Genomic DNA, 12,487 nt, shown 5'->3' on the forward strand with positions numbered 1-12,487 from the left:
GGTGAAAAAGAATAACAAATGTTTTTTTCTCACAATAAAGCTATACATACAGAATAATCCATTATGGCAAAAAATACTACTTTCTCCTTATGCTTATTTGGAGTAGACTTAAGAGAATTTTGGTGGTATTACATTATACTTCGATTACAAGAACGATACATTGTGTAAGAATTTCCAATTAATAGCGGTATTGCACTGTATTTATAAAATAATAATAGTCTGTAATAGTGCAGTTTATTTTTCGAATGAGAGTAGGTTTTACAAGAACATTAAAACTTTTTAAATAGGTTACATTGCACAAGAGTTTTAAAGGTGTATTGTAGTGTACCAGCAATAATGATTTCTCAGATTTAAGGTTAAATTAAATGAGGAAGAGGTGTACAACAAATTGTGCAAAAGTATTTGGGAGATATAAGTAAGAAGTACTAGGATGGAATTAGCAGATGTACCAATAGAAAAATTTCAGAACATCTACAAACAGAATATTAACACTATTTGTAACAACGATGATTCCGTGGGTGTAGATTGTCTTAGATGGAATACAGGTAATTCTTCCATTAAAATTTACAACAAATTTATTTGCCAAATTTTGTTCCTTGTTCAGACAAGCCTTTACAGGGTATTACAAAATTGGAAGCAATTATCTTTAACTACTATACTGATGAGTGGATCCAATTTTACACACCAAAGAATATTTTACGGATATGGATAAAGTTAACAAATGCTTATTGGGTCAATTTCCAAGTATCGAATATTAATCTTGCTGCTCTTGGTCTAAAATGCATGCCGAAGACCGTAGAAGAAAGAATAACGAGTTTTACTGAATCGACGCCCTGTACTAGTGGGTTTCTAATTGTTGATCCTCTTGTTTAATCCGTATGTATTTGAAAATGAAAGTCACAAAAATGCCACATTGATCTACTCGCAGCAGGATTAGTTAAAATGAGCCTCCTTCAAATTTGTTCCTTCGTTTATTTGTAGAGCGCAAAAAGTAGCCGGAAAATCTGAATACAAAAGATAAAATGGTCTTTTTAAAAAAATCCAACAAATTTTCTGCTTAGTACAAAACTGAATGGGTTACACAAATTTATACCTTTGTATATTTGAGTACTACAAAATTAAATAAAATGGCCCTTCTCCGTTTTCTTCTGTAGAACATTCAATTTTATTCCTTCGTTTATTTTAGTAGTACAAAACTGAATAGGTCACCCAAATTTATTACTCCTTCGGTTTCTCTTTTTTGTTGGTACATAAGAAAATAGTCCATCCAAATTTTATTCGTCCTTCACTGCTTTTTCTTATTTTGCTTGGTACAAAACTAAATATTCCTTCATTTATTTGATTAGTACAAAATGTTAGTTCTTTCCTTTTTCTTCTTGCTACAAAATTGAATAACCACTCAAATTTAGCCCTTCGTTTTGTTTAAATAATACAACATGCACTAGAAATTCTAAGCTAGATAAAAATGGCATTTCTCCTTGGTACAAAATGGAATAGATCACTTAAATTTATCCCTTCGTTTATTTAAATAGTTAATATGGCATATCTTTGCTTTCTTTCTTGTTACTCCATCCAAATTAATTTTTGCGTTACAGAAATTCTGCGCTAGTTAAAATTGTGTTTGAGCTAGTTAAAAGGGTTCTTCCTTGTTTGGTATAAAAAAGTAGAACACCCAAAATTGTTCTTTCGTTCATTGGGTTAGTACAAAAGGTACATAAATTCTGAGTTAGCTAAATTGGACCTTCTTCGATTTTTCTGGTTAGTACAAAAAACAGGTCACTCAAATTTATCCCATCGTTTGTTTAAATAGTACAAAAAGGTACAGAAATTCTCAGTTAGTTAAAATGGGTCTTCTTTGCTTTTTCTGATTAGTACAATTTTGTTCTTTCGCGAAAATACTCAGCTAGTTAAAATAATCCTTTGGTTGCTACAAAATTAAATAGCTCACTCATATTTATGCCTTCGTTTATTAGACTAGTTTAAAATGATATAAAATGATCCTTTTTTGCTTATTCCTTTGTTTGTTGAAATACGGTAATACAAAATGGTATAAAATACTCAACTTCGGTTTCTCAAATGCATTACTTCGTTTAATTGATTTTAGAGTTGACACAAATTATAATTCCTTTGTTTGTTTGAATACTCCAAAGTGGTGCAATTTCTTTTTTTTTCTTGGTGGTACAAAACTAAATACTCCATAATTATATAAAATAGTCCTTCTTCGCCTTTTGTTGAGCCATTTCTCATTGGTACAAAATTGAATAGGTCACTTAAATTTATTCTTTCGTATATTTAAATATTCAGCTAGTTCATTTTTTTTCGTTGGTATAAAAAGTAGAACATCGAAATTATTCTTTCGTTACAGAAATTATGAACTTGTTAAAATGGCTCTTCTTTGTTTTTTTCTGATTGATACAAAAATAGAACATTTCAGTAGTTCAAAAGTTACATAATGGTCAATTTTCGTTTCTTTAAACAGTACATAATGAGCTAGTTAAAGTAGCTCTTCTTCTCTTTTCCAGTTGGTACAAAAGAAAATAGTCCACCTAAATTTTATTCATACTACACTTCTTTTTTTCTAGTTGGTACAAAACTAAATACTCTATTCCTTCGTTTATTTGAATAATGGCCCTTCACTTTTTCCAGTTGGTACCTAAGGAAATAATCCAATCAAAATTTTCTGGTTCGTACAAAACTAAACACTCCATCCAAATTTGAGTATTACAAAAATGAAATGAAATTCTGAGTTAGTTTAAAAAATGGTCCTTCTTGCTACAAAATTGGAAAGCTCACTCAAGAGTACAAAATAGTATTGAACTTCTGAGCCGGTTAAATTTATCCGATTGTTTGTTTCTTTATATAGTACAAAATGATTTAAAATACGCAGTTATTTCTCGTTGGTGCAAAATTGAATAGGTCACTCAAATTCACCCCTTCGTTTGTTTAAATATTAGAACATGGTCTAAAAAAATGACATTTCTCATTGGTACAATATTCCTTCGTTTATTTAATTAGTACAAGAAGACCTATAATTCTCAGCTAGTTAAAATGGCATATATTTGCTTTCTTTTTCGTTAGTGACCTTTGAACTCAATGGTCATTATTTTGAAACTTGCAGTGATTGATGAACTATTACAAAATGTGGAAACAGCACCTCAATATTTGGCTCCGTTTTCGAGTTATTAGGTTTTAAGTATTTTGACCTTTGACCTCGATGGTCATTACTTTTGGAACTTGTACTAGTTGATGATTAATTACTAAATGTGAAAACACCACCTCAATATTTGACTCCGTTTTTGAGTTATTAGGTTTTAAGTATTTTGACATTTGACCTCGATGACCACTAATGTTGGAACATGTAGTAGTTGATGACCAATTACTAAATGTGGAAACACCATCTCAATACGTTGCTTCGTTTTCGAGTTATTGGGTTGTAACTATTTTGACCTTTGACCTCGATGACCACTAATTTTTGAACTTGTGGTACCTGATGACCAATTACTAAATGTGGAAACAGCACCTGAGTATGTGGATCCATTTTCGAGTTATTAGCTTTTAAGTATTTTGACCTTTGACCTCGATGGTCATTATTTTGGAACTTGTACTAGTTGATGACCAATTACTAGATTTGGAAACAGCACCTCAATATTTGGCTCCGTTTTCGAGTTATTAGGTTTTAAGTATTTTGACCTTTGACCTCGATGGTCATTATTTTTGGAACTTGCAGTAGTTGATGACCAATTACTAAATGTGGAAACACCATCTCAATACGTTGCTTCGTTTTCGAGTTATTGGGTTTTAAGTATTTTGACCTTTGACCTCGATGGTCATTATTTTGGAGCTTGTACTAGTTGATGACCAATTACTAAATCTGGAAACAGCACCTGAGTATGTGGATCCATTTTCGAGTTATTAGCTTTTAAGTATTTTGACCTTTGACCTCGATGGTCATTATTTTGGAACTTGTACTAGTTGATGACCAATGTTAAAATAAGGGTTGGAAAATATGCTCATAAAAGAGAATAAGTCCACCCCTAAAATGGACTATGTTTAAATAGAGGTGGACTTCGCTATGTTTCGTAGTCTCTGTGATTTCTGTTATGATAAAATAGGGGTTGGAAAAAGTACGTAGTCTTATGTATTATCTGCCATGTTCAATTAGGGGTTGGAAAATATGCTCATAAAAGGGAACGAGTTCACCCTTTAATCTTCACTATGTTTCGTAGTCTCTGTTTGATGCGCAATGTTCAATTAAGGGTTGAAAAATAAGTCATACTCTTTTACTAGTTCTGTTATGTTCGTTATGTTCTCCTATGTTAAAATAGGGGTTGGAAAATATGCTCCTAAAAGGAAACGAGTTCACCCTTTAATCTTCACTATGTTTCGTAGTCTCTGTTTGATGCGCTATGTTCAATTAAGGGTTGAAAAATAAGTCATACTCTTTTACTAGTTCTGTTATGTTCGTTATGTTCAAATAGGGGTTGGAAACGAGTTCACCCCTTAAAAAGTGCTCATAAAAGGGAATAAATTCCTATGTTAAAATAGGGGTTGGAAAACGAGTTCACCCTTGCTATGTTACGTATTCTTATATGTTATTTGTTCTGCTGTGTGTTACGTAGCCTTATGTGTTATCTGCTCTTCTATGTGTTCGTAATCTTATCTGTTATCTGCTATGTTAAAATAAGGGTTGAAAAATATACTCATAAAAGAGAACGAGTACACCCTTGTTATGTTACGTACTCTTATGTGTTATCTGCTCTGCTGTGTGTTAAGTACTCTTATGTGTTATCTGCTCTTCTATGTGTTCGTAATTAAAATAGGGGTTGAAAAAGTGCTCATAAAAGGAAACGAGTTCACCCTTAAAATGTGCTCATAAAAGAGAACGAGTTCACCCCTGAAAAAGTGTTCATAAAAGGGAACGAGTTCAATCTGCTCTGCTGTATGTTCGTTATGTTACGTAGCCTGATGTTCTGCTATGTGTTCGTAGGGGTTGGAAAATATGCTCATAAAAGGGAACGAGTTCACCTCCTAAAAAGTGGTCATAAAAGAGAACGAGTACACCCCCTAAAAAGTGCTCATAAAAGGGAATAAATTCACCCCTAAAATGGAGGTCGTAAAAGACCGTGGGCTCACGGTGTACGGTGCTCAATTTCCCAGGGGCTTGTGAGTTGTCCTAGGTTGGCCTAGGTTGGCCCAGATCGATCCATTTTCTACTACTCCAGCAGTTCTCTGCCGTGTATTTCACTGTCACAAAACGTTCTGGTTTTTGATGATCCTGAAGAGAATGATGCCCCTGAATCCGTAGAAGAAGATGATGATTATGCATTTGAGCATGCTATGGGAGATGGAACATCTTTGGACGGGATTCACGGTAAGAGTGATAATGATGCTGCAAACACCTTGTATAAAAATTGTTTGTCATGTGCAGGGAAAATTTTGCACCAATTTCTGTCAGTCTAGTTGCTTTAATAATTTATACATTGTATACAAACATGCGTTGTCTCTACCATGCACGCAAGTGACATGTGGAAGGTGCTTCTCAAAGTTAAAGTTAGAGTAAACAAATCTCAGAGCTAGTTTGTGTGAAGATATTTTGGACACATTTTTGCTAATGAATATGGAAAGAGGCATGTTAAATTTAGTGTCTGTGAACGAAGTTATTCAGGAACTCCGCAATTCATAAGCTGAACTGCAAAGAATCTTAACTTTTTAAAATTATTAGTTGTTTAGTGGTTTAGCAGTGTTTATCATTTCAGTAAAACTATCGTGTTCATTCCACAGTCAAAAGTTATTATTAGTTGTTTAGTGTTACAATTTTTAGTAAGCTGTCCTGTTCATTCCATAGTAAAACTTATTCGCTATTATTTTTTTAGTGTTTCAGCTACTATACAGTGTGTCTCAAAAGTCCCATGACATACGGTAACTCTCTTATTATCAGAGTTATAACAAAATATAGGCGGGAAAACGGTCTCCAAATATGATGTTTTCAATCTAAAGTGCAAGAATTTTTCAAATCGGACAAGCCGTTTGGGCTGTACACTCTATATGCGCAAAATGTTACATGAAAATGCAGCGTTACCATTTACCCGGACCTACAACATAAATGAATAAAGTTACTGTCTATTAAAAACATTATATTTGTAGGCGGTTTCTCCTCTTACATTTTGTTGTAACTCTGATAATAACAGAGTTATCCATGTCAGGGGACTTTTTAGACATCCCGTGTGGTAATACAATAGTAATTATAAAATATTCTCTTGATAGTTTATGTTTCTGGAAATCCTGTGCTTGCTGTGACATCAAATTTCCAATGACCAATGATAAATTATAGCTTGCAACAACTATCAAGTAACAACGAACTTACAACGGCATAACGCGATGGCTCATCGCAGATGTTCATTGTACGCAGTGGCGCAACCAGGATTTTATTTCGGGAGGGGCTAAGAATATCCAGTACAGTAGTCTGCAAACGACGTGCTGCACCACTTGATGTGGACAAAATTGAAATTTTGAATTTTCCTCATTACAAGCAATTTAGTTATTCTTATTATTAACATGCTAAAAAACCTTAAAATGAAAATTCCAATTCACAAACTCCCTATTATTAACGGTTACAAGTTTTAAAATTTGCGCTATAATAATTATTTTGAACATCTTTATTTTTGCATAAAATGACGCACTCTTTACTAACATTTATTACTCTAAGAAATTAATGTAGGGGTTAGTAGTAGGACATGGTTACTTCTAGCGCATTTCCCCCCTCCTAATATTTTTAACCAGCGCAGAAGGAACCAACTAATTATACAAAGTTACACGGCGCAAAGTATTCCCATAACTACAATGTTAAAGTGAGATTGAATATGCTTTTATGACATTTAAAATCATAAAAACTTACATCTAAAAACTTACAATCTAAAAACTTACATCTAAATCTACATCTCTTCTAACTTATAATGTCCCCATGGTAGGGTATTGATCCCATCCTTTAAAACACATCTCTTATCATCCACACAACTTAAAGCTAACTTATTTACTTCTATACTGTACAAATCGTGCTTATAACTTCTAATCAAATTCATCTTCTTATAATATTCTCTTTGGCTAATCAAACAGTCCTTACATTCGTTAAATGTAAGTTCTTTATACACGACACTCTTCTTAACACCTTTAGCTTTCTTACAACACTTTTCTTTATCGAACTTACCTTTAAAGTCTTTATCTGTTAAATCTATTTGAGGTGCTTTCATACTGTACATCTTACTTCTTAAACCCACAAACTCTTCTATGATTGTACCTTTAATCTCATCCTTCATCTTACCAAGTATTTTCTTATTGATTTGTGGTATCTTATATTTGTTATCTTTAGGGTAGTCGCGGGTATCGAAGTAATCAATGTAGTTTTTCATGTCCTCGTACACATCTTCTGTTTGAATATGGTATATATAGCTATCAGTATCTGTATAACATACTTCTATTTTGTCTTGATATTTTGGTTTCATCACATTATAATGGAAATCGTACATTAAATATTTTGACAAATCTAGAATTGACATACCAACATAAATTGGTTTGTTAAATTGCACTTTAACCTTGTTCATGTGAACTGCTACTAAATTTTCCGTAAAAACTGTAGTACTCTTATAATTCGGTTGTGCTACAAGCTTCTCGTATTTTTTCTCATCACTTACAAGTTTAATATTAACTCTCTTTCTAATATTTTCCATAGTTTTCCCAAATACTGAATTATTCATGAGCTTATAAAAGTCTTTTTCAAAATCATTTGTTGCTTTCGTTCTCATTTGTGTGTTTAAATCAATATATTTATTTAACCAATCTGATTGTTCGAACTCTATTACTCGATGTATCTTGTTAAGTTTTAATCCAAGTGAAAGACATTGTTTTAGGTTTCGATAGTGAATTACATATTTTTCTTTGTCATATAGGGTTGTTAATAGCTTTGATTGTTTTGAACCAGGCGGACATATATTTTGAGGAGCTAATGGGTAGTCTTTGTGATAGTCATGTAATTCTTTAGGATATTCAAGATCAACTTCTAATATATAACCAGTATCAGAATCATCAGGTATATTTGTGAAATCTATTTCTTCAATCTCATCTTCACTTAACCATCTAAATCCCTTATACGGTAGATATTGACTCATCGCCCACCCATACAAGTTATTGGCATCTAGATACATTAAGTAAGAATCTTCTTTATTCTTATCATAATCTTCCATATACTTATTGTTTGCTTTTACATATCTTTTTGAGCATTGACTAATCCCACCTCTTATACCTTTCTCTACCATTAATACCATATCATAATCCCACAACAATTCTAATTTTAAATTTGTCATCTTTAACATTGCATCCCAAGCTAAACCTGGTGCCGTCATATACCAAGCAGGATCAAGATCATAAGCTTTAAGACATGTTTCTCTAAAGTTCTCAAACACATCTGCTAACAATAATACATCTGTTTTCAAATATAAATCATGGTATTGTCTGAGATTCTTAACGTCAAATGTTTCCCATACTTTCTTTGCATGTTCATAATCTTCATCACTTATATGTGTGTTCATAAGCTTGTTGAAGAATGCTTCCTTTAACGGTAATTTTCTTTCTCTAAACCTATCCCAATTGTTAACATAATCATATGGGTAAACACCTTTTCTTATTACAAGTTGAAACTGTTCTTGATTAGGATAAAAGTGTTGGGTATGTATCATTTGCTCAGGTTTCAAGTTCGATGACAATTTGTCTAAACTAGAAGCCACAAATTTAAATGAATCTACAAATTTCAATTTAATAGTTCCAACCTTTTTACTGAATGATATGTATCTTTTTTCATTATTGGGTATTAGATCTATTTCTTCTTTATTACATCCAAGCTCTTTTATAAACAAGTGAGAGTCATATCCTGTTAAGTTATGTATGATCACTGGTACGAACTTTGGTACTTTAACTTTTAAATTGCAGTTATTACATAGTGGTGCTATAAATTTTCCTGTTATATGATCGTGATGCTTAACTTTGATTTTCTTTAGTATACTCCTGCTTACAGTAATAACAACATTTAGATTCATTGAACTCTTTTCTCTGACTTTTTGTTAATGGTAATTCGTTATTTTGTTTGTATATGTTCGATATGTGTTTGGCTTCTTTTGATAACAGTCTTATAAATTCAGTAGCAGCGTTCTTACCTCTATACAAAAGAGGATTAGTTTTACTTTCATCGTTTTTTACTACATAATAACAAAATCCAGATGGCTTATGTTGTTGATATTTTTTCGTATATGGCTCGTTATTCGGATAACATTCTTCACAGCCCATAACTTTATGTAACAAGCATTCAAAATCAGCATAAAACACAAATGGCATTTTCATTATGTATTGGTAGTTTTTAAATTCAACGCATTTACCTTCTTCAGGCATTATTATTTTTACTGGCTCATTTAACGAACAATCTTGCTCATGTTTATTTAAAGCGTTTTGAGAGTAAAAGTATAACAAGCATCTGTCACATAAATATTTTCGAGCTCTCTTTTTAGTTAATTGTGTACATACTAGTCTGCTTAAATCCTTAATACAACAATAGTGTGTTTTAACTTGGTCTTCATTTTGTTCTTTTATATATAATAAATTGACATGATTTTCTTGCTTGTTTTGTGTGTGATGTAGTATATAGATTGAATAGTCTTTATCATATGCATAAACATTTATAGAAATATTAAGTAATTTTTCAGCTCTTGGAATATCGCATAGTTTTACAGGAAAATGAATATTTTTTAATTTTTCTTGTAAGTATTTGACAGCTTGCTTGTACTTGGAAGGTTGTTGTGGATCTCTATTAACTGGGTATAGTGCAGAACAAATTGAATATAAGAAACATTTTTCATCTTCATTCTTTACATTAATTACTGCCTTTTTGTTTTGAATTTGTTTAGGTAATTCTATGTATGTTGATCCACTATATGGTGTATATTTGACGATTGCTAGTTGTAAAAAGTTAATGTTTATAAGAGCCCAGCCAGAACCTCTAGCTTGGAGCTCATCCATTCTTGTTCTTAGTCTTTTGTTTCATCTTAGTTATTTCTTCTTTTAAATTACTTGATCGATATATTTCTTGGTTTTCAGTGTTAAAATAGAAGTTTTGAGTTTCTTCACCTTTCTTATATGTACAACTTATATAAAGATTAGCTTTCAATGAACTATGTTTATTTAAGCTAATTTGTAATCTGTTTAATATGGCTTTAGATGTTTTAGTAATATATTGTTCAAGTGGATCTTGTGACTTATAATCTGTTGTAAATCTCCATGTTTCTAATCTTGATTTTAATGCAATGTTCTGGCGTTTTTCATCGATTGGTATTGATTCAACTTTGATTCTTGGTTCTTCGATTACTTCTTGTTTAAATGGGAATATATCTCTAATTTGTCTTCTGCTTTGTTCATCATCATATTGTTTAAGAAGGTCTATCAGTTCTGCTTTTCTTAATCGGGAATATCTTCTGATTCTCCTCTCTTTACATTGTCGCCTTAACTCTACTACAGTAAATCTATTATAATTACTCACCTTATTTATTATATAGAAAATCTCACTATAACTCAATTTTTATCTTCACCGGATTATTTAAGTTCATTTTTGTACTATTTTTAGTTCCATTTATCCTAATACAACGCTTAAGATTGTACACTCCTGCCATTGTCTACATATTACGCGTTGTATTAGAACACGGCTCTGATGAGAATATCCCATCAAAGTCACATATACACATATTAAAATTAAATCATTTTTGTAAACTTACTCATCATCATCATCATCATCATCATTATAATCATCACTACCATATTTATATTCATCATCACTACTCAAATCAGATGTTTTTGTTGCATTATTAATAATTCTTTTTCCTTTAACAGAATTTGCTTCTCTAGTAGTGCTGCTAAGAGTTTAAGATCATGATGAATTAATTTAAGTCTATCATGTAATAAATCAAAATCTTTCTCCATATTTATTATATAGAAAGCCAACAAAAATGAGATAAATTTAAAAAAATCTAAGAATAAAAACGAACATGACTAGTGCTAAGGAAATATTATCTTACAAACCTATATTTGATTGTGTATGTAAATATTTAGATATTGGTGGTTATAATGATGAAGACAAAATAAATTTTAGCATCTCCATAGGTATGTTAGATCATTTGTTCAAGAAAGCTACTAAAGAAAAGAACTCATTTCTCATACAAAACATTCTCTATGCAAACGTTATGAATTTGTCTGATGAGATATTAGATTCACTGACTGATGAACAATGGTTATCTATAGGTTATGATGATTATGAGGGGGAATATAACTATGATCACATTACAGAAGATTTCATACGCAAATATCAGGAGAAAGTTAATTTGAGCGAAATATGTTTATGGAAAAAGTTATCAGAAGAGTTTATAAGAGAATTTGCAGATAGAGTTGATTGGGAGATTATTTCAGGAAGCCAAGACTTATCAGAAGACTTTATAAGAGAATTTGCAGATAGAGTTGATTGGGAAGAAGTATCGTATAATCAAAACCTATCTGAAGAATTTATTAATGAGTTTATAGATAAAGTTGATTTGATGCTATATCTTATGGAAACAAACTCTCTGAAGCCTTTATACGAGAACATGCAGATAAAGTTTCTTGGAGGTGCTTATCTGGAACTCAACAATTATCAGAAAACCTTATAAGAGATTACGCTGACAAAGTAGATTGGGAAGCAATTTCAATATTTCAAAATTTAACAGAAGGATTTATTGAAGAGTTCAAAGACAGAGTTCATTGGCATAACATCTCAATTTATCAACACCTCTCTGTAGAGTTTATATATTTATTTAGACATTACGTAGATTGGAGAGTTATAATAAGAAAATATCATAATAATCCCGATTTAGGTAGTATATTGAATTTAGCATTCGATGTTATAACAGATGGTTTGTTTAATGTTTAACTAATTAACTTTTATGACTATTATATCATAAAAGTTGTAATAAGAATGAGTACAGACCGGACTCGTTGATGAAAATTGTATGAGGTTGTATGTTTGAAAGGGGTCCAGTGCTGGTGGACCCCAGTTGTAACTTTAATTTTCTAATATTAACCTATCATACAAGCAATCAATTTCTTTAACCAAATCTTCTTCTGATAGTGATGTCCAAAACTTATTGCCTTTACCTTTTTACATCTATTCATCTTTTAACTCCAATCCTTTTAATTTTTCGATTACTTCATCATCTTGAATTTCTTCTATAACTTCTTTGATCGTGTTGAGTTCACACTTGAAAAATTCACCTTTATATTTAAATTCATCTAATTGTTTATGCACAAGTGACTAACTTTTTAGCATCATTTGTCTTTTAGGTTTCTTCATAATAAAATAATTCGAAGTCAAGTCTAAACTCATTAAACTGACCTAGGCGTTGTACAAGGTTTTTTGTATAACCCA

The sequence above is a fragment of the Thermobia domestica genome, chromosome 11 (genome assembly GCF_964235325.1).
Source record: "Thermobia domestica chromosome 11, izTheDome1.hap1.1, whole genome shotgun sequence".
NCBI classification, from domain to species: Eukaryota; Metazoa; Arthropoda; class Insecta; order Zygentoma; family Lepismatidae; genus Thermobia; species Thermobia domestica.